Source organism: Entelurus aequoreus, linkage group LG15 (assembly GCF_033978785.1).
Source record: "Entelurus aequoreus isolate RoL-2023_Sb linkage group LG15, RoL_Eaeq_v1.1, whole genome shotgun sequence".
Taxonomy (NCBI): domain Eukaryota; kingdom Metazoa; phylum Chordata; class Actinopteri; order Syngnathiformes; family Syngnathidae; genus Entelurus; species Entelurus aequoreus.
In genome coordinates this window covers 48,692,696-48,718,708 of record NC_084745.1, presented here as the reverse complement: position 1 = coordinate 48,718,708, position 26,013 = coordinate 48,692,696, and the positions used below count along the sequence as shown (strand labels likewise).

At 39.6% G+C, this 26,013-nt stretch overlaps 1 protein-coding gene across 2 annotated transcripts in view; it reads right to left on the bottom strand.

Annotated features, from left to right (window-relative positions):
• LOC133630222 (cyclic nucleotide-gated cation channel beta-3-like) overlaps positions 1–26,013 on the bottom strand; it is a 254,894-nt gene extending 228,881 nt beyond the window's left edge. For both annotated transcript variants that reach the window (XM_062021681.1, XM_062021685.1), the window contains exon 1: positions 25,756–26,013. The gene's annotated coding sequence lies outside the window, so the exon portion shown is untranslated. The remainder of the gene's footprint in view (positions 1–25,755) is intronic.

The following is a 26,013-nucleotide window of genomic DNA, read 5'->3' as shown; positions in this document are numbered from 1 at the left end:
CAGTGTGGGTGGCACTGGGAGCAGGTGGGTAAAGTGTCTTGCCCAAGGACACAACAGCAGTGACTAGGATGGCGGAAGCGGGAATCGAACCTGGAACCCTCAAGTTGCTGGCACGGCCACTCTACCAACCGCTGTGGGGCGGCATAGCTGCCAGCCACTTGTCAGCTGGGGGACTAATAATAATTCAGCATCAGCCAGAGGGGATTGGCATTAAAACCTCTAAAGGCTTAGTGGCCACATGCGTGGACAGCACCTTTTAGCTCTTATTTCCAAAATTGTGTACACTACTGAATTGGGGTCTTATGGTCACTTATGTGGACACTTATACTGCCATCTGGTGGTGTCAGGAGAGTATAACATACAATGGAATTTGGAGAAAAAAAAGTGTAAAAATAAGAATTAGCATGTCACTAAACATGAAGTACACAGTTGTGTATTTATGGACTAAGTACATCATATTAGGGCTGCAACTAACGATTAATTTGATAATCGATTAATCTGTCGAGTATTACTTCGATTAATCGATTAATAATCGGATAAAAGAGACAAACTACAGTTCTATCCTTTCCAGTATTTTATTGGGAAAAAAACAGCATACTGGCACCATACTTATTTTGATTATTGTTTCTCAGCTGTTTGTACATGTTGCAGTTTATAAATAAAGGTTTATAAAAATAAAATAAAAAAAATAAAATAAAATTGCCTCTGCGCATGTGCATAGCATAGATCCAACGAATTGATGACTAAATTAATCGCCAACTATTTTTATAATCGATTTTAATCGATTAGTTGTTGCAGCCCTACATCATATCAAAAGATGATTCTTAGTTTGTATTCTAATTAGGGTCCGATAATCCCAAATAGCCAAGAGAAATACAAAAAAAGCATGTAAACAAACAGCTTGGGCGATAACGATCACTTTTTCATGGAAATCGTGAGAAAGAGACAGAAAAAGAAAAGAAAATTGAGTACCGTATTTTCCGGACTATATGCCGCACCCACTAAATAAAAAAATAAAAAATACAATGTTTTCATACTTTAGACGCACCGCAGAGATATACTAGTGTGTTTTGGAATGAGATATTTAAACATAAAGATTTTGTCAATGTTTATTTACCTTAATTGTTTCCTGTAAGATGGTAGTTAAACAGGCTGATCAAACAAACACTTTAATCATAATGATTGTATTGGTTTATTAGCTATCATATTTTATTGTTCTACAGTGTGCCTGTATACTGGTGATTGTTTCTGGATTTTTTAAATGTATTTTATGTTTTATATGATTTGTGTTTGCTTTCTTCATTCTGTGTTGATGCTGAATTTTAATTACCATTAAAGAAACCTTGACCTTGAAAACCAAAAAGTCCTCGATGTCGTTATTCACCCTTTATGATATGAATAAGATTGTATCCTTTTTTTTTCTTCCCCCAAATAAGTTTCAAAATGTACAGTACAGGCCAAAAGTTTGGACACACATTCTCATTTCTTTTTTTTATTTTCATGACTATTGACATTGTAGATTGTCACTTAAGGCATCAAAACTATGACACCTGTAATGTGAAAACCCTTTCAGGTGACTACCTCTTAAAGCTCATCCAGAGAATGCCAAGAGTGTGCAAAGCAGTAATCAGAGCAAAGGGTGGCTATTTTGAAGAAACGAGAATACAAAACATGTTTTCAGCTTTTTTTTTGTTAAGTACATAACTCCACGTGTTCATTCATAGTTTTGATGCCTTCAGTGACAATCTACAATGTAAATAGTCATGAAAATAAAGAAAACGAAGGTGTGTCCAAACTTTTGGCCTGTACTGTACATTTTAGGATTCTTCTTCCTTGTATTTTCTAAACACTTTGAGTTTGAACGGTTTCTTATAGCTGATCATTTTAGTACATTGTTTGATTTCTCTACTTAATCCATTACATAATTTAGCCGTTAGCAAAGAAAAATTGCTTTATTTTTTTGTTTTAATGCCATGATTTTAATAGTCCGGCCCACGTGTGCACAGATTTTGTGGCCCCTGAGCTCAAATGTGTTTGACACCCCTGTTCAAGTTTATTTCATTTATTTTATATATAATTTGTGTGGTTTACTTGTTTCGGGGAGAATTAAAACAAATAACATTTGACATGTTTAATTGTATTTCTGGATTATATGTCAAACATCAAATAAATACATTTAAAAAAAAAAAAAGATTTACAATATTTACCCTGAACCGGGCTTTCATTTCGAGGTCATGTTGCATCATTTAACACCAGTTACATTTGCAGAGGGACTAAAATAGATGCTTCTTCCCCCGTGTGATGGGACGTGGTGTTCTAAAGTGTTCTTCGGAACCTTGTGGGGGAAATGTGAAAAAGACCTGTCCACTAAATATAAACGTTCCTTACAAATGTTGACAAGAGCTTTGTCTACAGTAAGTTGCAGTAATTCAGGCCACATTGCATCACTACAATGAGGATGTTGCGGTGTGAAGTTAACATGTCCGCAAGAATCCCCTTGACTGTGCAGCTACAGTCGCCTCGTACTCTTGAGGGAACACTGCATCCCAAAAAGGACATCTCAAAGTTCCCATAAGACTTTCTTTAGGTTGTGTGAAAATGTCGCCTGCAGGACTTGAATAGGATTCTGGGGCCCATCGGGGAATGGCAGCAACATGTTCCTTCTTCCTTTTTTTGTAAAGTAGGTCACATTGAGAAAGTCTGTTTAAGTAGGCAGAGACCTAATTAGGACGTATTTAGTTGCTCCCTTTCTTTTCTCATTGTCTTTATAAGGGTCCGCAATACCGACAATATACCATTCAATTACATGAATTTGGCAAACGATCGTTTTTAGTAATAATATAATGTTATAAAAGTTTAAATCAAATCAAATTAGCTTCATGGCATGGCCTCTTAACTTCATGTGAACGGTTATGATTGACGACACCTGTTGACTTCTCTGAGCCCATTTAAATAAGGCTCATGTGATGCAGTCATTAGACTCGGTTACAAGCGCGACAAAAGGAATTTAGCACAGATCGGAAAAAAACAAATCATTGAATTGAACAAGTCAGGAAAGTCGCTTTGAGCCATTTCAAAGCAGCTTAATGTCCCAAAAGCAACTGTGCAGACAATTGTTAGTATAAGGTGCATGGCACAGTTTTGTCACTGCCACCATCAGGAAGAAAACGCAAGCTATCACCTGCTGCTGAGAGAAAATTGGTCAGGATGATCAAGAGTCAACCGAGAACCACCAAGACGCAGGTCTGCAATGAATTGGAAGCTGCTGGAACACAGGTGTCAGTGTCCACAGTCAAGCGGGTTTTGCATCGCCATGGACTGAGAGGCTACCACGCAACAAGGAAGCCCTTGCTCCAGAAACAATACCTTAAAGGCCTACTGAAATGAATTTTTTTTATTTAAACGGGAATAGCAGATCCATTCTGTGTCATACTTGATCATTTCGCGATATTGCCATATTTTTGCTGAAAGGATTTAGTAGAGAAAATCGACGATTTCCCTTGTGGATCATTAAACTTTGTCTAAGTCTAAGTCTAATAAAGTTCGCAACTTTTGCTCGCTGATAAAAAAGCCATGCCTGTACCGGAAGTAGCGTGACGTCACAGGAGGTAATATTCCTCACAATTTTCCTTTGTTTACAATGGAGCGAGAGAGATTCGGAGCGACAAAGCGACGATTACCCCATTAATTTGAGCGAGGATGAAAGATTCGTGGATGAGGAACGTTAGAGTGAAGAACTAGAGGCAGTGCAGGACGTATCTTTTTTCGCTCTGACCGTAACTTAGGTACAAGCTGGCTCATTGGATTCCACACTCTCTCCTTTTTCTATAGTGGATCACGGATTTGTATTTCAAACCACCTCGGATACTATATCCTCTTGAAAATGAGAGTCGAGCATGCGAAATGGACATTCACAGTGACTTTTATCCCCACGACAATACATCAGTGACACACTTAGCTACTGAGCTAACGTGATAGCATCGTTCTCAAATGCAGATAGAATCCAAATACATAAATCCCTGACTGGAAGGATAGACAGAAGATCAACAATACTATTAAACCATGTACATGTAACTACACGGTTAATAATTCATAGCCTGGTAAAGCTTAACAACGCTGTTGCTAACGACGCTAAGGCTAACTTAGCAACTTAGCAACCGGACCTCACAGAGCTATGATAAAAACATTAGCGCTCCACCTACGCCAGCCAGCCCTCATCTGCTCCCCAACAGCCGTGCTCACCTGCGTTCCAGCGATCGACGGCGCGATGAAGGACTTCATCCGTGGGTTTGGCGGCTAGCATCGGCTAGGCGTCTGCTATCAGGGTAAGTAGTCCTTGTTGTGTTGCTACAGCCAGCCACTAATACACCGATCCCACCTACAAAGTTCTTCTTTGCAGCCTCCATTGTTCATTAAACAAATTGCAAAATATTCACCAACACAGATGTCCAGAATACTGTGGAATTATGAAATGAAAACAGAGCTTTTTCTACGGGCTCCGAATACTTCCCTTGCCCTCGTGACGTCACACGCATACGTCAGCATAATAAAAAGTTTTTAACCGGAAGTGTGGCGGGAAATTTAAAATTGCACTTTATAAGTTAACCCTGGCGTATTGGCATGTGTTGCAATGTTAACATTTCATCATTGATATATAAACTATCAGACTGCGTGGTCGGTAGTAGTGGCTTTCAGTAGGCCTTTAAAGGCCTACTGAAAGGTCTATTGCAACACATGCCAATACGGTCGGGTTAACTTATAAAGTGCAATTTTAAATTTCCTGGGAAACTTCCGCTTGAAAACGTCTATGTATGATGACGTATGCGCGTGACGTCACGACGGCAACGGAAGTATTCGTACCCAATGTGTCACCATACAAACTGCTCTGTTTTCATCGAAAAATTCCACAGTATTCTGGACATCTGTGTTGGTGAATCTTTTGCAATTGCGTGTCGCTATGTGCATGTCACGTACGTAACTTTGAGGAAATATATGTTTCTTGCCGACTCTGATGGCGGCCGGGGTGTCGTCGAAAGCTACAACGCCCGCCGCCGCTCCGTAGCTAAGTTAGCTTCAATTGTTAAGCTTCGCCAAGCTGGAAATTATTAACCGTGTATTTACATGTTCATGGTTTAATAGTATTGTTGATCTTCTGTTTATCCTTCCAGTCAGGGTTTTTTAAAATGTTTCTATCTGCATTTGAGCCTGATGCTATCACGTTAGCTCCGTAGCTAAAGTGAATGTCCATTTCGCGTTCTCGATTCTCATTTTCAAGAGGATATAGTATCCGAGGTGGTTTGAAATACAAATCCGAGATCCACAATAGAAAAAGGAGAAAGTGTGTAATCCAATGAGCCAGCTTGTACCTAAGTTACGGTCAGAGCGAAAAAAGATACACCCTGCACTGCCTCTCGTTCTTCACTCTAACCTTCTTCATCCACGAATCTTTCATCCTCGCTCAAATTAATGGGGTAATCGTCGCTTTCTCGGCCCGAATCTCTCTCGCTGCATTGTAAACAATGGGGAATTGTGAGGAGTCCTTCCTCCTGTGACGTCACGCTACTTCCGGTATAGACAAGGCTTTTTTTTATCAGCGACCAAAAGTTGCGAACTTTATCGTCGATGTTCTATACTAAATCCTTTCAGCAAAAATATGGCAATATCGCGAAATGATCAAGTATAACACATAGAATGGATCTGCTATTCCCGTTTAAATAAAAAAAATTCATTTCAATAGGCCTTTAAGGCTTGTCTAAAGTTTGCTGCTGATCACATGGACAAAGATAAGACCTTCTGGAGGAAAGTTTCGTGGTCAGATGAAACAAAAATTTAGCTGTTTGGCCACAATACCCAGCAATGTTTGGAGGAGAAAAAGTGAGGCCTTTAAACCCAGGAACACCATGCCAACCGTCAAGCATGATGGTGGTAGTATTCATTTTATTTTTTATAATAATCTTCATATGTCTTACTTGTATTTTATTATTTATCTCTACTCATGGTTCTTACTATTTTACAAGTTTTATTATAATTTTATTTTCCAACGTTCCTCAGACAAGCCATCTGGCCGTGCTTGTGGGGGCGCTTTTGTGTCAGCGTCCTGGTGGCCATGGTCTTGTGACCTCCTGGTGCAGATGTGATAGTGTTTACTCACATGGCTCCTCTGTAGTCAGCCATGCAATCATTGGTCCATATAGTTGCATATGTGTGTATGTTGTGTGTCCGTGCGTACGTATATGATAATGGAGGATATGGGTCACTGGGTGTTAGAATCATTCTATCTAAGTTATCACAAAAACTTTGTGTTTAAATGAGTTCCCAGCGAGAAGCAAAAACATGTCTTTGAACCTACCAAGAAGAAGGCTTGTAAAACGTCACTGTGTAGGGGGGAAGCAACATGAAGGTGTTCTGTTTTCTTTCATGTATTGTAATCAACAGAAATATATTGTTTAAACCCAAGGACTACAAATCGGAGAGAAGGCAGGATCTGCCCGAGTTCCAGACACCGCTTTTTTTAACTCTTTTACAAACCTCTTTTTTGAAGTATTTTACGAACCATTCTTTGAACGGTTTTACGACCTTTTCTTTTGAACTGTTCTGTAACCAAAGGCAACGCTGTTTACGACCCACGTCCCTTTGGAAGCAGCGGTTGCCATGTGGTCAGGGAAAGTCCAAATAAAGGAGGAGGCGTACAATCTTTCGCCAGAGCGTGCTGGAGACTGTAAAAGAGTACAGACCAGACGTTTCTCCTCAAATTGAGCCAAATTTAATGCTGTCTCTGTTTGATTCTTTGCTTCTTGTCCTGTTTAATAGATGTCATCAGTATTGTGTTATTGTTTTTAACTTTGTAAAGCACTTTGCGTTGCATTTCTTTTATGTATGAAAAGCGCTTTACAAATAAAGTTTGAATGAAGTTTGGTTGATATACTGTACTGGAATGTAGCAAAAGTCTATCAATAATAGCTAAAAACAACAATGGTGTGCAACATGTTTAACAACACTTTGATGAATCCTCAGTATGGAGTGTGAATTATTAAGGCTGTGGAGAAACTGGAGCATGGACGTGAACATACCGTTCAGGGATGGACTCATACACTATATTGCCAAAAGTATTTGGCCACCTGCCTTGACTCACATATGAACTTGAAGTGCCATCCCATTCCTAACCCGTAGGGTTCAATATGATGTCGGTCCACCTTTTGCAGCTATTACAGCTTCAACTCTTCTGGGACGGCTGTCCACAAGGCTGCGGAGTGTGTTTGTAGGAGACCTTTCAAGACGAGTGCTGTTTTTACAGTACCGGGGGGGGGGGAAAGGTCACTATATTGTGACTATTTCTGAGCGCTGCAACATTTAATGAGGACGATGTTTGCCGTGTGAGGATTGTGTTGACGGCAGCAGTGCTAAGTAGCAGCAAAGAGACATTTAGGGGGTTTGAAGTGCAGTCAAAAGCGATGAGTTGTGTGCTGACTGGCACTTCCATGCTGCGTCCTCCTGCACTATTCATCACACTAATTAAACTGACTGGGGAACAAAAGCCAACTTAGTAGCCTTAATTGCTTTTGACGCAATGCATAGATTGTCGGAGATAAGATCCGTAGTAAGCGGTAGAATGAGTGAAATTTTTAATTAGCCTCTTTCATATGGAGGTGATTTTGATGAAGGGAGCGGGGCACTGAGAGAGAACGGCTCAGGGGAGTGTTCAAGAGAAGGAATGGCCTGATTTTGATGGAGACACTTTTATTGTCGGCACACTGAGCAACGCAGCAATTAAAGACACAGAAATACGGAGGATAAAACAGAGTTCCTTCTAAGCCAGCAGTGGTAAATCATTAAAAAAAAGTACATTTTCCTTATCAAAGTCTACAGAGTCACATATAAATTGGTACTCTTTTGTCACGTCTGAATGTGCTCTTTGTTGCCAAAACGAATCAATTAAAATTGATTAATCGATTCAACCCGATTCTCGATTCCAACCAATTCCCAATCAAAGTCAATACCGTATTTTTTGGACCATAGGGCGCACCGGATTATGAGGCGCACTGCCGATGAGCGGGTCTAGTCAGGTCTATTTTCATACAAAAGGCACACCGGATTATAAAGCGCATTAAAAGGGGTCATATGATTTTTTTCTAAATGTAAAAGACTTCTTTGTGGTCTACATCAGTGTTTTTCAACCACTAGTGTGCCGTGAGATACAGTCTGGTGTGCCGTGGGAGATTGTCTAATTTCACCTATTTGGGTGAAAAATATTTTTTGCAAACCAGTAATTGTAGTCTGCAAATGATGTGTTGTTGTTGAGTGTCGGTGCTGTCTAGAGCTCGGCAGATTAACCGTGTAATACTCTTCCATATCAGTAGGTGGCAGCAGGTAGCTAATTGCTTTGTATATGTCAGAAACAGCGGGAGGCAGTGTGCAGGTAAAATTTTGTCTAATGCTTAAACCAAAAATAAACAAAAAGGTGAGTGCCCCTAAGAAAAGGCATTGAAGCTTAGGGAAGGCTATGCGGGACGAAACTAAAACTGAACTGGCTACAAAGTAAACAAAAACAGAATGCTGGACGACAGCAAAGACTTACTGTGGAGCAAAGACGGCATCCACAGTGTACAACCGAACATGACGTGACAATCAACAATGTCCCCACAAAGAAGGGTGAAAACAACTGAAATATTCTTGATTGCTAAAACAAAGTAGATGCGGGTAATATCGCTCAAAGGAAGACATGAAACTGCTACAGGAAAATACCAAAAAAGAGAAAAAGACAGCAAAATAGGAGCGCAAGACAAGAACTAAAACACTACACACAGGAAAACAGCAAAAAACTCAAAGTAAGTCAGGGCGTGATGTGACAGGTGGTGACAGTACACCTACTTTGAGACAAGAGCTTCATTGATGCATGCTTGGTTATGCTTTAAAGTCATATCCAACAATTACGACAACAACTTTTTACTGTCAACTGAGTTTAGTTTTTTAATGATTTCTGCTGGTGGTGTGCCTCTGGATTTTTTCAACGCAAAAAATGTGCCTTGGCTCAAAAAAGGTTGAAAAACACTACTCTACATAACATGTAATGGTGGTTCTTTGGTCAAAATGTTGCATAGATTATGTTTTACAGATCATCTTCAAGCCGCTTTCTGACAGTCGCTTCGGGATGCGCCGTTTTGTGGGTGGTCTTATTTACGTGGCTCACCTTCGACAGCGTCTTCTCCCCGTCATCTTTGTTATAGCGGTGTAGCGTGCAAGGACGGGAGTAGAAGTAGTGTCAAAAGTTGGAGCTAACTGTTTTAATGACATTCAGACTTTACTTCAATCAATAACGGAGGCTCATCCGTGGCTCACTAGGGCAACAACAAGGCCGGAAATGTGTCCCGTGAAAAACTGTCCGACCGGAACTCTCTAATAACTAAAGTTCTTTGGGTGAATAATGAAACTCATCACACCAGTAGTTTTTAGCACTTCCATAGCGAGTCTACTGACAGATATAAGTAAGAACTTTACACTACTTTATATAAGAAATGGCAACAGCAGAAGATGAATGCCACATAAAGTAGAGAAAAAGAAGTAGGTTATAGACTACGGTGTCGGCATGGACACAATGGCGGACGTGCTCAAATTTTCAGGACTTATGCAGATCCCAAATACACATCAGCAGGTACCAGAAGGTAAGAAACGTTGGTTTTGCATAATATTGTGAAACGTAACGCCAGATAATATGTCTGCTAATAGGTGCCATTTTGCAGTCCTTATACACACACCATAATAATACTCATGTTTAATGCACCGACAATCCATCAAGCGGAGCAGTTTCATAGCTTACCAAAGTCATACTAAAAACATTTTGACAGATTTTTGAGTGTCGTGTGTAATGTTCTATATTCTCAATGGAACATTTAACGTTTGGTGTTGTTTACTTGCGTCATCTTGCAGTCTACACGCATTTCTTATGTGTGACTGCCATCTACTGGTCACGCTTATTACACCATGTACCAAATAATAGCTTTGAGGTCAGTAAGCACAACCAGAATTATTCCGTACATTAGGCGCACCGGGTTATAAGGCGCACTGTAGATTTTTGAGAAAATGAAAGGATTTTAAGTGCGCCTTATAGTCCGAAAAATACCGTACTCTTTTCGTAAAAAAGTAACAAATATAGAAAATTACTATATTGTGATATTCGAGTATACGTTCTCACGCAGTTGCTTTTATCTGCGGGCATTACACTACAGGCTCTTCTCACTCTTTCTTGTCTCTCCTTCTCACAGAGACATAAAACAAGCGCACCTTCTTACATACGTCACATACTGTCACGCGTACAACGTCATACGCCCTCGCGGAGCAGAGAGGTAGCGGCATGGGTAACGTTAGCTGTGATGCTAGCGGAGCGGTGCGAGTGGTAATACGAGAGAAAGAAGGTGCGAATCTGGTAACAAACGGGAGGAATAAGAATTAATTCCAAGAAAAACAGCAGGGGGTCCATCGTCTGGCGGTGGTTTGGCTTCAAGCGGAAAGATGTTGAACAGACAACCGTAATATGTCAAGCATGCAGCAAAAGCGTTGCTACAAAAAGTAGCAGCACTGCTAATTTGTAGCATCATTTGAAAAGTCACCCGCTAGAGAATGAAGAGTGCTTGAAACTCCGCATGTCAACATCTCCGTTTGGGGCCACGCCTAAGGCTGAAACGACGCGTCGACGTAGTCGACGTCATCGGTTACGTAAATACGTCGACGCCGTTTTTGTGCGTCGACGCGTCGCATATTTACGTCACACTACCGTCATGGCGGAGCGCAAAGCAGACTGTGCGAGCGAGGGGGGAAAAATCACGCCAAAAGTGGTCAAAAGTGTGGGAGTATTTCAATACACGGCCTAATAATGTTGTTGTATGCACACTGTGTCGAGCGTAAATGGCCTATCATAGCAGCACAACGGCTATGAACGAACATTTGAAAAGAAAACCATCAACTAGTCAATCGTCCGCGCGAGTATACGTTGTCATCATTACACAAAAACATGAATGTGTCATTTGTATCTGCTAGGGGTGTAACGGTACGTGTTTTGTATTGAACCGTTTCGGTACGGGGCTTTCGGTTCGGTACGGGGGTGTACCGAACGAGTTTCTAAGCTAAAGCTAACTTTAGCTGCTAAAGTGTTAACAAGCTGCTTCGCTCCTTCTGCGGCTGCCTCTGTCTCAGCACGCAGCATTGTCCCACCCACACAACCATCTGATTGGTACACACAAAGCGTTATACAAAGCGTTATCAGCCAATCAGCAGTGCGTATTCAAAACGTTACCAGCCAATCAGCAGTGTGTATTCAGAGCGCATGTAGTCAGCGCTTCAGCGTGGAGCAGAAAGGTGTTTAGCAGGTGAGCATCAGGCAGCGGACTCTCCCCAAATGATAATAAACACCTCCCAGTCAACTACTAGTAACATCACTATGAGCTAGGGATGGGCGATACCACATTTTTAGGATTCGATACGATACCGATACTTTATCTTGCCTTTTCATCGATACCGATACCATTAATTTCTTATTGGCAATTTTTGTCAGTCAAAAATATTATTACTATTGTTATTATTTAAGACAAATCACAAGACAAATACAGACCATTTATACCACATTTATTATAGTCAATATATAATAAAAGTAAAAGTAAAATAAATAACATAAATATGAAAAATAAATTAAATATTATATATAATAATAATTATATATTATATATAATAATAATTAGATATTAGGGCTTTCCAATTAACTGTCAAATCCGAATCGCAACAAGCTGCAGTTATTTTTTAATGTTTGTGATATAATTAGCAATTAATGAAATAGACTAATGTTTTCGAAATGTAAGAAATGATGTTACAGATTAAAACCAAAATCACATTCAATCATATATTTCAAGATTTTCTTGGAAAAAAATAAAACTGTAATGCAAAGATGAAGAATCTCCAAATTTTATCTCTTTCTTATCTTGTTTTAAATACTCAAGCAATTTTCAACTAACAGTAAATTCCCCCGTGTGGAAATTATTTGAATTTGGGATAATCATTTAAACAAAAATATTCAGTAAACATTACTAAAAACAAACAAAAACAATGCCTGTTTTAAGTCAACAATTGGACAACACTGGATATGCCTGGCTGCATCGCTGTCGGCTGGCTGTGTGTGTGTTGCACGTTGACGACGCTCATTCGCTGTCTCCTGTCACGTGACTGGGCCAGCTCTATACTCTGCCAGGTACAGGGGTGTCCCAGCACATAGTAAGTTAAGTAAGTCATCAAAAACATCTGAAAGTGATGCTTGCACCCCCCACACGCCGTTTTTTGGTTTATATCGATACTTTTTTCAGAAAAGTGATGCCAAATGAGTAGCGTGTGAGTTTCGATATATCGATACCACAGGATCGATACGCACATCCCTACTATGAGCCCGTTGACCTTCTAGGAATATAAACTGGAGCTCAGCTCACTCGCAGTCCTGGCTTGAGGTGAAGGCTACCGGTAATTAGCTCTCAGTTCCAGCCACATCGACCCCTCCTGAGCGCCTATTTTCAGCTGCTGGGAATATTGTAAACAAGAAAAGAACCAGAGCATGTAGACATGCTAACCTTTCTTCATTACAACTGTTAGTCACTCACTGGAATGAGTAGAATTGGTTATTGTGTACTGTGTTGGACTGGATGTTTATTTTGCACATTTTAAAAGCAATACTTAATGTTTACAGTGCTCCAGAATATTTAGATTGGCACTTTTTTGTATTGGATGTTTATCTTTATTTTTGCACATTTTAGCAAATAAGCAATACTTTCACTTTTGTTGAAATGTTTACACTGTTGTTACAGAATATTTCGTTTTGCACTTTTTTGTATTGGATGTTTATCTTTATTTTTGCACATTTTAAAGCAAAATAAGCAATACTTTTACTTTTGAAATGCTTATACTATTGCAGAATATTACGATTTGCACTGGATGTTTACTTTTATATTTGCACATTAAAAAGCAAATAAGCTACTTTTAATTTTGTTAAATGTTAAAAGTTTTAAATGTTTACATTGTTACAGAATATTTTGTCATGTTGTTGTCAATGTTGACTGAGTGGCCATACTTCTTTTTTTTTTGTAAATAAAAGCCATGCCTTTTGAAAAAACTGGCCTACATTTATTTTTTCATCTTCATTTTGAATAAAAAAATAATCGGTAAAAGGAAAAATAATCTATAGATGAATCGAAAAAATAATCTATAGATTAACCGATTAATCAAAAAAATAATCTATAGATTAATCGATAGAAAAATAATCGTTAGCTGCAGCCTTAGCCACGCCCACAAAATGCCCAAGCAACCATTTCCAGATCAACACCATATGAAACAAATAGTCAACAACAGAAGGAGATCACGTCCGCAGGAACCTACCACATAGTGAAGGACATACACTATTTGATTTCCTATTATGCAGCTCATTTTTATTTGACACTAATTGAAATATCTTGTGTGACATCATGCACAAAAGTGCACTTTATTTGTTTTCAACTATTGTAGTGGCGTTCTGTACAAAAAGTGCACTTTAATTTAGTGTTGTTTTGATATGTCATCTAAGTGACATCATGCACAAAAGTGCACTAATAGCTTGTTTTAAAATGTCTCTGACAATCTTGCACTTTCTGTTTTGAAATGACATGAATGTTTGTGCCACTGCTTAACTGTTTAATAAATACACTTTTGGTCAATTTACTTAGTTGTGGTTTCCCTCTCTGCATGAAAGTTTAAAATGAGCATATATTTAATGCAGTATGAAGAAGAATGTTTTAATGTAGACACATAGAATCATCATACTGCTGTGATTATATGCATCAAGTGTTCATTCAAGGCTAAGGCAAAATATCCAGATATATATCGTGTATCGTGACATGACCCAAAAATATCGATATTAATAAAAGGCCATATTGCCCAGCCCTAATTATATGTTTAAAGTATATCAAAATAAACATAATAGGAGGTGTGATGCTACCTTTTTTCAGGCTTCTGATTGGACAAAATGCGCATGACAGCAGGTGTATGTGTTTGTGTGTAGATATATACAAGTTGCAAACAGCCCCTTTAAGGGACATATTATATGAATGGATACTGTATCTAGCCAAATATTTACGCACTACTGGCCATAATAAGTTTGTAAAACATCTCAAATATAAAAAAAATGTTTCTCATGGTTTTATTTTGGAAAAAAAAAACAACCTTGTCAGGCGCGCGACAGCTGGTCGCTAAGTAACGTATTTGATTAACATAACGAGTGCCGTGCTGCTGTGATCGCGACGCTAATGAGAAAAAGGATACGTTTGTTTGCGGTTGATTTCCTGCTACAAATATTAGTCTCATCTACAATTCATGTCTGCGGTTGTTTTTATGCTGTGAAGTTCATATTTTGTCTTATTATGTATCTATAGATGTTGTTCAGCAATGTTTGCTAGCGATAGCAAGATTCTGTATATACTGATGAGTCTACCAGACATTTATTTAACTAGTTTATTAATACTCTTAAGGACATTTTCTTGGTGCTAACAAATATCACCAAAGACGCGCTTTCCTGCACAACAACAACTAAGTTTTAGTTTTGGTTATGAAAATCAACAACAAAAATACGGTGGATTGGACCAACAATCAGAATATTTATTACTAGGACTTAACATGACGTTCGTTTATTTGCACAAGCGGGTCTTCTACCGTATTTTTCGGATTATAAATCGCAGTTTTTTTTCATAGTTTGGCCGGGGGTGCGACTTATACTCAGGAGCGACTTATGTGTGAAATTATTAACACATTAGCGTAAAATATCAAATAATATTATTTAGCTCATTCACGTAAGACAGTGGTCCCCAACCACCGGGCCGCGGACCGATTGGTACCGGGCCGCACAAGAATTTAAAAAAAAAAAAAAAAAAAAAAAAAATTTTTGTAATGAAATCAACATGCAAAACACAATATATACATCATATATCAATATAGATCAATACAGCCTGCAGGGATACAGTCCGTAAGCACACATGATTGTATTTATTTATGTAAAAAATAAAAATAAAAAAAATAAAAAATAAAACTTTTTTTTTTAAATACACCCCCCAAAAATATGGCAATATCGCAAAATGATCAAGTATGACACATAGAATGGATCTGCTATCCCCGTTTAAATTTAAAAAAAAAATTTCAGTAGGCCTTTAAAATCCGGTGCGCCTTTTGTATAAAAATAAACCTGAATAGACCCGCTCATCGGCAGTGCGCCTTATAATCCGGTGTGCCCTATTGTCCGGAAAATACGGTAATATTTTTTTATATGACATATGTAAACATTAATGTATGGAACATACTATAAGGCATGATTCCGGAATAAGCCAACATTAAGAGTGCAATTCTACTAACAGTTTACGACTTCCATTCAAATTCATTGAATTGAATAGGAATTTGAGTACTGTGTGGTTGCGTGCTTCAACATACTGACAGATGTTTCTGTTACTACTGCACACAGGCCATTCAGGCCACTGGCCATACATCCAGCGAGGAGACATGTGGACGTACACTTCATTGCCCACCGTCGCTTTCTTTACGATCACGCACACGCGCTTCGCTTTACAAGGCCACGCAGCGTGAAAGTCCACGTACATCGAGCCAAATACTTCACGGAGCTTTGGCTTGTTCTCACACTCGTCCGTCTCATGGGGTCGGCCCGTTGTCATCTGACTTCGAGCCCCCCCCCGACCCCTGTTTCCTGTCATTTGCACATTCCACTGACACTCAAACACGTCGACGTCTGCTCATGACAGTGCTGTGTTTTGCTTGGATAGTCGCAGTAAGGAAACACTAGAAAGTGCATGTGAACTAACAGATACTATCAAATAAACTGATAGTAAATGATGTACAGTATGTTGTGTTTCGGTCTATTAAAAATGAGGGCTTAACCATCTATACATCTATAATATGCACTCCAAAAGACTTCAACTCGAGAAAAATGATGAAAAATGTACTCAAAAAATAAACTAGAGGTGTGGCGATCGATGAACTACCAATTATTGAAGTGAAGTGAAGTGAATTACATTTATATAGCGCTTTTTCTCAAGTGACTCAAAGCGCTTTACATAGTGAAACCCAATATCTAAGTTACATTCAAACCAGTGTGGGTGGCACTGGGAGCAGGTGGGTAAAGTGTCTTGCCCAAGGACACAACGGCAGTGACTAGGATGGCGGAAGCGGGGATCGAACCTGCAACCCTCAAGTTGCTGGCACGGCCACTCTACCAACCGAGCTATACCGCCCCATTAAATATGTGATCATTATTGCCGATCTTCTCTGGCTGATTCTATGTATTTTTAGACCCCCAGCTGACAAGCGGCTAGCAGCTCATAATGTGTCTCCATACAATGTGGAGCAGCTCCCTTAAGCTAATACAATTTTTTTTTTTAAACTACATTTCTTAGCAGAGATGTCCGATAATGGCTTTTTTGCCGATATCCGATATTGTCCAACTCTTAATTACCGATTCCGATATCAACCGATACCGATATATACAGTCGTGGAATCAACACATTATTATGCCTAATTTTGTTGTGATGCCCCGCTGGATGCATTAAACAATGTAACAAGGTTGTCCAAAATAAATCAACTCAAGTTATGGAAAAAAATGCCAACATGGCACTGCCATATTTATTATTGAAGTCACAAAGTGCATTATTTTTTTTAACATGCCTCAAAACAGCAGCTTGGAATTTGGGACATGCTCTCCCTGAGAGAGCATGAGGAGGTTGAGGTGGGGGGGGGGGGGGCTAGCGGAGGGGTGTATATTATAGCGTCCCGGAAGAGTTAGTGCTGCAAGGGGTTCTGGGTATTTGTTCTGTTGTGTTTATGTTGTGTTACGGTGCGGATGTTCTCCCGAAATGTGTTTGTCATTCTTGTTTGGTGTGGGTTCACAGTGTGGCGCATATTTGTAACAGTGATAAAGTTGTTTATACGGCTACCCTCAGTGTGACCTGTATGGCTGTTGACCAAGTATGCATTGCATTCACTTGTGTGTGTGAAAAGCCGTAGATATTATGTGACTGGGCCGGCACGCCCCCAATATTGTTGTCTGGGTGGAAATCGGGAGAAATTCGGGAGAATGGTTGCCCCGGGAGATTTTCGGGAGAGGCACTGAAATTCGGGAGTCTCCCGGGAAAATGGGGAGGGTTGGCAAGTATGACTGGGAGACGCAACTGCCCTGTACTTCTCCCTTCGTTCGTGTACCACTCCGTACAGCGGCGTTTTAAAAAGTCATACATTTTACTTTTTGAAACCGATACCGATAATTTCCGATATTACATTTTAAAGCATTTAATCGGCCGATAATATCGGCAGTCCGATAAGAGATACGTGTAAACTGCAAGATGACAGCAGTAAACAACATCAAAACTTGAAATGTTCCATTGAGAATATAGAACATTACACACGGCACTCAAAAATCTGTCAAAATGTATTTAGTACGACTTCGGTAAGCTATGAAGCCACACCGCTCGATGGATTGTCGGCGCATTAAACATACGAGTATTATTATGGTGTGTGTATAAGGACCGCAAAATGGCACCCATTGCAGACATATTACCTAGCGTTTTGTTTCACAATATTATGCAATATTATGGTACCTGCTGATGTGTATTTGGGATTTGCATAAGTTCTGAAAATGTGCGCACATGCGCAATTGTAGTCCGTGCCGACACCGTAGTCGATAAGCTTCTTCTTTTTCTCTATCTTCTTATGGGACAATGTACCTCCGCTGTTGCCATTTCGAATATAAATTAGTGTAAAGTTCTTACTTATATCTGTCAGTAAACTCGCCATGAAAGCGCTAAAACATACCGGTGTAGTGAGTTTACATTATTCACCCAAGGAACTTTAGTTATTAGACGGACGGTTTTTCACGGGACCCGTTTTTTGCACTAGTGAGCCACGGATGAGGAGATGCTGCTCCGTTATTGATTGAAGTAAAGTCTGAATGTCATTAAAACAGTTAGCTCCATCTTTTGACACTTCTTCCCCTCCCGTCCTTGCACGCTACACCGCTACAACAAAGATGACGGGGAGAAGACGCTGTCGAAGGTGAGCCACGTAAATAAGACCGCCCACAAAACGGCGCATCCTGAAGAGACTGTCAGAAAGCGACTTGAAGATGATGTGTAAAACATCATCTATGCAACATTTTGACCAAAGAACCACCATCACATGTTATGTAGACCACAAGGAAGTCTTTTACATTTAGAAAAAATAATAATAATATGACCCCTTTAATGCGGCCTATAATCCGGTGCACCTTTTGTATGAAAATAGACCTGAATAGACCCACTCATCAGCAGTGCGCCTTATAATCCGGTGCGCCCTATGGTCCGAATAATACGGTATTCAATATTTGTTTACACTAATGGTATATTTAATTGATTTACGTATTTATTTATTCACTATTATGTTACAAACAGAACAAAGAAATGGGATATAACTAGAGATGTCCGTTAATATCGGTCTGCCGATATCGGCCGATAAATGCTTTAAAATGTAATATCGGAAATTATCGGTATCGTTTATTTTATTATCTGTATCGTTTTTCTTTTTTTTTTAAATTAAATCAACATAAAAAAACACAAGATACACTTACAATTAGTACACCAACCCAAAAAACCTCTGTCACCCATTTACACTCATTTACACAAAAAGGTTGTTTCTTTCTGTTATTAATATTCTGGTTCCTACATTATATATCAATATAGATCAATACAGTCTGCAAGGGATACAGTCCGTAAGCACACATGATTGTGCTGGTCCACTAATAGTACTAACCTTTAACAGTTAATTTTACTCATTTTCATTAATTACTAGTTTCTATGTAACCGTTTTTATATTGTTTTACTTTCTTTTTTATTCAAGAAAATGTTTTTAATTTATTTATCTTATTTTATTTTATTAATTTGAAAAAAAAAGGACCTTATCGTCACCATACCTGGTTGTCCAAATTAGGCATAATAATGTGTTAATTCCACGACTGTATATATAGCGGTATCGGTTGATATCGGTATCGGTAATCAAGAATTGGACAATATCGGAATATCGGATATCGGCAAAAAGCCATTATCGGACATCCCTAGATATAACTGCTTTGATATGATAAGGGGTAGGATTAAGTAAACTCTGCTTCTTCCTACTCCTTTTCGGACATGCTGTAATGAAACAACTGGAAATATGTGATGCATTACATTGCATCGTATGCATGTTCCAAATAATCTAGAATTTACTCAAATCCAATGGCTAAAATAAAAAGTTTATATAATTTTCTGTAACACTTTTAACATTAAAACAGAAAAAAATATACATTTTGCAGTGAGAGACACATTTTTTTTTATAGTATAAGAGGGGAAAAATGGTCTCTTTGATAATAAATGTTGTGGACATTTGGTCCCCACAATGATGGCACCCAGGCCAAGAAGCACTTTCCCCACTCACAGAAAACATCAACAAAGCGTACAAGAAGACTGTCTGGGTGTTGTTGATTTAGCAGATTTGTTGCTGCAGCCCTTAAAAAAAAACTGGTGTCCTATGTCTCCTGTTGATACAACATTATCACTGGGACAGGAAGCCGTTGAATCAGGCCAGGAATAAATAAACATGTATTTCTTTTTTTTTTCTTCTTCCTTCTTCTGGTGTTCCCACGCTCTTAAAATGTCTTCAGTTCAACAGCCTCAGCTTCTGTGCTCAATCCACAAATACTTGCATTTTATATTGCTAATCCTCCAACGCAGCGGTCCCCAACTTTTTTTTGCACCACGGACCGGTTTAATGTAGGCATTATTTTCAGTAACCGGCTTTCCACTTGTGCCAGATAAATACAGCAAGAATAAGTTCATGAAAAATACAACTCACTATAACGCTGAATTAGTGTTTCTTTGCAATGTAGATGGAAATCAGCCTTTGGCTACAATCTGTCACTTTTCCGTCTGATATGTTCATTAATGTGCATTGTATCATGTCACAAAGTTATAACAAATATTACAAATGACAACTTCCCATGAGGAGTTTTACTGTACATCTATAAACAAGCTCATTGGTGTGTCTAGTGCAGTGGTTCTCAACCTTTTTTCAGTGATGTACCCCCTGTGAACATTTTTTTAATTCAAGTACCCCCTAATCCGAGCAAAGCATTTTTGGTTGAAAAAAAGAGATAAAGAAGTAAAATACAGCACTATGTCATCAGTTTCTGATTTATTAAATTGTCTAACAGTGCAAAATATTGCTCATTTGTTGTGGTCTTTCTTGATCTATTTGGAAAAAAAGATAAAAATAACTAAAAACTTGTTGAAAAATAAACAAGTGATTCAATTATAAATAAAAATGTCTATACATAGAAGTTATCATCAACTTAAAGGCCTACTGAAATGAAATGTTTTTATTTAAACGGGGATAGCAGATCCATTCTATGTGTCATACTTGATCATTTCGCGATATTGCCATATTTTTGCTGAAAAGATTTAGTAGAGAAAATCGACGATAAAGTTCGCAACTTTTGCTCGCTGATAAAAAAAAGCCTTGCCTGTACCGGAAGTAGCGTGACGTCACAGGAGCTAGTATTCCTCACAATTTTCCTTTGTTTACAATGGAGCGAGAGAGATTCGGAGCGACAAAGCGACGATTACCCCATTAATTTGAGCGAGGATGAAAGATTCGTAGATGAGGAACGTTACAGTGAAGGACTGGAGAGGCAGCGATGGACGTATCTTTTTTCGCTCTGACCGTAACTTAGGTACAAGCTGGCTCATTGGATTCCACACTCTCCTTTTTCTATTGTGGATCTCGGATTTGTATTTTAAACCACCTCGGATACTATATCCTCTTGAAAATGAGAGTCGAGAACGCAAAATGGACATTTAAAGTGACTTTTATCTCCACGACAATACATCGGTGACACACTTAGCTACTGAGCTAACGTGATAGCAACGTTCTCAAATGAAGATAGAAACAAAAGAAATAAACCCCTGACTGGAAGGATAGACAGAAGATCAACAATACTATTAAACCATGTACATGTAACTACACGGTTACATCAACAGCTGTGCTCACCTGCGTTCCAGCGATCGACGGCGCGACGAAGGACACCCATCATCGACGAACCTCTGTAGCATGAGCTAACGTGATAGCATCTGTCTCAAATGCAGATAGAAACAAAATAAATAAATCCCTGACTGGAAGGATAGACAGAAGATCAACAATACTATTAAACCATGTACATGTAACTACACGGTTAAAAATTCTCAGCCTGGTAAGGCTTAACAATGCTGTTGCTAACGACGCTAAGGCTAATTTAGCAACTTAGCAACCGGACCTCACAGAACTATGATAAAAACATTAGCGCTCCACCTACGCCAGCCAGCCCTCATCTTCCCATCAACAGCCGTGCTCACCTGCGTTCCAGCGATCGACGGCGCGACAAAGGACTTCATCCGTGGGTTTGGCGGCTAGGCGTCTGCTAAGTAAGTAGTCCTTGTTGTGTTGCTGTAAGTATTGTACTTAGCCGCTAATACACCGATCGATCCCACCTACAACGTTCTTCTTTGCAGCCTCCATTGTTCATTAAACAAATTGCAAAAGATTCACCAACACAGATGTCCAGAATACTGTGGAATTTTGTCGAAGAAAACAAGAGGTTTTTGTATCGGGTCCGATGGGGTCCAACCACTTCCGTGGATTTTGTGACGTCACGCGCATAAGTCATATCCAAAGGAGTTTTTCAACCGGAAGTTTAGCGGGAAATTTAAAATTGCACTTTATAAGTTAACCCGGCCGTATTGGCATGTGTTGCAATGTTAAGATTTCATCATTGATATATAAACTATCAGACTGCGTGGTCGGTAGTAGTGGCTTTCAGTAGGCCTTTAAAGTGCCCTCTTTGGGGATTGTAATAGAGATCCATCTGGATTCATGAACTTAATTCTAAACATTTCTTCACAAAAAAAGAAATCTTTAACATCAATATTTATGGAACATGTCCACAAAAACTCTAGCTGTCAACACTGAATATTGCATTGTTGTATTTCTTTTCACAGTTCTTTTTGACAAAAATTAAAAAAAAATCTCACGTACCCCTTGGCATACCTTCAAGTACCCCCAGGGGTACGCGTACCCCCATTTGAGAACCACTGGTCTAGTGCACCAGTGTCAAACTCAAGGCCCTCCACGTCATTTTATATGGCCCGCAGAAGCCTGGAAATAATATGTTTCAATAAAATACCTCATATTTTCTTTCTCTACTTTCTTACTAAAGGTATTAGGATTTTTTTTTCTAGTTTTACAGTGAAAAAAAATAGTGTCCAATATTGCAAGAAATATATTATCTAACTTTGTTGGTCAAAATTCAAATAAATCCTTAAATATTTGCTTAACTTATGATTTAGAACAAGTTATCCATCAATTTGTACACTATAAAAATGACCGATAGATTTTACTGCAAAAGTTTTTTGTTTTTTTTACAGCATATTACTGTAACTCCTCAGCCTTCCCGGTAAGGTCTATTCAGGTGTACTGGAGAGGAGGCTACGCCGGATAGTCGAACCTCGGATTCAGGAGGAACAGTGTGGTTTTCGTCCTGGTCGTGGAACTGTGGACCATCTCTATACTCTCGGCAGGGTCCTTGAGGGTGCATGGGAGTTTGCCCAACCAGTCTACATGTGCTTTGTGGACTTGGAGAAGGCATTCGACCGTGTCTCTCGGGAAGTCCTGTGGGGAGTGCTCAGAGAGTATGGGGTATCGGACTGTCTGATTGTGGCGGTCCACTCCCCGTATGATCAGTGTCAGAGCTTGGTCCGCATTGCCGGCAGTAAGTCGGACACATTTCCAGTGAGGGTTGGACTCCGCCAAGGCTGCCCTTTGTCACCAATTCTGTTCATAACTTTTATGGACAGAATTTCTAGGCGCAGTCAAGGCGTTGAGGGGATCCGGTTTGGTGGCTGCAGGATTAGGTCTCTGCTTTTTGCAGATGATGTGGTCCTGATGGCTTCATTTGGCCAGGATCTTCAGCTCTCACTGGATCGGTTCGCAGCTGAGTGTGAAGCGACTGGGATGAGAATCGGCACCTCCAAGTCCGAGTCCATGGTTCTCGCCCGGAAAAGGGTGGAGTGCCATCTCCGGGTTGGGGAGGAGACTCTGCCCCAAGTGGAGGAGTTCAAGTACCTCGGAGTCTTGTTCACGAGTGAGGGAAGAGTGGATCGTGAGATCGACAGGCGGATCGGTGCGGCGTCTTCAGTAATGCGGACGCTGTATCGATCCGTTGTGGTGAAGAAGGAGCTGAGCCGGAAGGCAAAGCTCTCAATTTACCGGTCGATCTACGTTCCCATCCTCACCTATGGTCATGAGCTTTGGGTTATGACCGAAAGGACAAGATCACAGGTACAAGCGGCCGAAATGAGTTTCCTCCACCGGGTGGCGGGGCTCTCCCTTAGAGATAGGGTGAGAAGCTCTGTCATCCGGGAGGAGCTCAAAGTAAAGACGCTGCTCCTCCACATGGAGAGGAGCCAGATGAGGTGGTTCGGGCATCTGGTCAGGATGCCACCCGAACGCCTCCCTAGGGAGGTGTTTAGGGCACGTCCGACCGGTAGGAGGCCACGGGGAAGACCCAGGACACGTTGGGAAGACTATGTCTCCCGGCTGGCCTGGGAACGCCTCGGAATCCCCCGGGAAGAGCTGGACGAAGTGGCTGGGGAGAGGGAAGTCTGGGCTTCCCTGCTTAGGCTGCTGCCCCCGCGACCAGACCTCGGATAAGCGGAAGAAGATGGATGGATGGATGGATGGATTACTGTAAGTTGGGAAAAAAACGACCAATGTTTGTTTTTTTACCATAAAATTATGTCGACGGAGCTGTCAGTTTGTTTGTTTTTTTACTGTAAAATCCACGGTTGATGATTTTATGGTACCACATTTTATTATGGTAAAAAACTGGCATCTGAGTTGCCAAAATAAAATTAAACAGTGGTACTGTATTTCTATTTAGAGCAATATGTTGTAAAAATAATTTTCAAAAAAACACCATATATTTCTCAGTACAATATTTTACTGGCAACTAAGCTGCCAGTTTTTTTCTGTTAAAAACAGAGGTAAAATCGGCAGACTTTTTTTTACTCTTTACGTAAATGTTTTTAAAATATTTTAATTAATTGGAAAATTTGTTAATTATTTACTGTTACAAGCGGCCCTCTCATGGCAGCCATGACTGCAGTGTGACCCTCAATGAAAACAAGTTTGACACCCCTGGTCTGGTGGGACAGTGCCAAAGTTAAAGTCTGAGAAAATGCAGTCCTTTATAAATGATTTAATGTTTCTCTCAGGCCCAGTAGCAAATTCGTCCGGGGACCACAGCTCCAACGGACAATAGGACACTCACCTCAAACACTGCTGAGGTAAACATTTGGGAAAGGATGAAGGGTGAAAAAGTATTCCAGCTGAAGTTGTGTAATTATCCTCAACTTCTGTGCATTTTCTCACAAAATGGAGTTTATTGCTAGAATATCGAAACATAAACAAAAGCAGGACATAGAAATGTTTGTCAACATTATTACGCTCCTGGCCAGTGGTTCTTAACCTGGGTTCGATCGAACCCAAGGGGTTCGGTGAGTCGGGCTAAGGGGTTCGGCGGAGGTCAAGACACACCCGACTCATCGTGTAAATAAAAACGTCTCCCTATCGGCGTATTACGGATACGGCAACAGCAGAAGTCACACTGATTTGCAGGTGGGTAATTTGTTGTGAGTTTTATGCACTGTGTTGGTTTTGTTCTTTGAACAAGGTGATGTTCATGCACGGTTCATTTTGTGCACCAGTAAAAAAACATGGTAACACTTTAGTATGGGGAACATATTCACCATTAATTAGTTGCTTATTAACATGCAAATTAGTAACATATTGGCTCTTAACTAGTCATTATTCAGTACTTATTAATGCCCTATTCGGTATGGCCTTATTATAACCCTAACCCTCTAACCCTGGTCCTAACCCTAACCAAATAACTAAATTATGTCTTTGTTACTTAGAATATGTTCCCCATACTAAAGTGTTACCAAAAACATATAACTTTGTCTTGAATTTGAAAAAAAAAACATTTTATTTTTCACTAAAGGGTTCGGTGAATGCGCATATGAAACTGGTGGGGTTCGCATATGAAACTGGTGGGGTTTGGTACCTCCAACAAGGTTAAGAACCACTGCTCCAGGCAAAACATTTTCTGCATAAATGTCGATTTATGAAAGTAGGGTCTACATTTTCTAATTGGCTTAATGGGTTACAATTATCAATCAAATCTTGGAGAATGATTAAGAGTACAAAAGCCCTTAAATTGATATCCTTGTTAAAAACATTTAAAGTAGGTAGCCCTATTTATATATATATATATTTTTTTTAAAGTATTATTACTCTGTATTTGCTTTTGTTTTCTTTCTTTGATTTTTAAAGTGCCTTGACTTTTGTGTGAATTATAAATGTATGTTTGTTCAATTAAAAAAATAAATAATATTAAAATAAATAACAGCAGGAAGGCGGGGACGCTGCGATGCGCTTGTTTAACACACCTGTCAGTCCGGGTGGGTGGAGACCCACACGTTTATATCAACAATGAAAGAAATGAGCTTAGGAGCAATTCCAGAATTTCTGACAGCGAATAACTTGAAATAAAAAGAAAAATATGGATTAAAAAGCATTGAGACGTTAAAATAAGAGTCTTACCTTAGTGTAGGAAGATTGAAACCCAGGCGGGTAGCTGCTTCCGAGCACCTCCATGGTCCAAGGAAAAACTTCTTTCCAAAATACTTCATGGAGTGGACATGAAACAACATCCAACCATTACTTTTTCGACATAGTTTAGTGTGTATTTTTTCTTTAGTTGACAAGAACGCTATATTGTCCAAAACAACGTCGTTTATCACATTTTCTTCCATTTACTGTTTGAGCTTCCGGAGCTCACAGGTGTGTCTCGTTAATCAT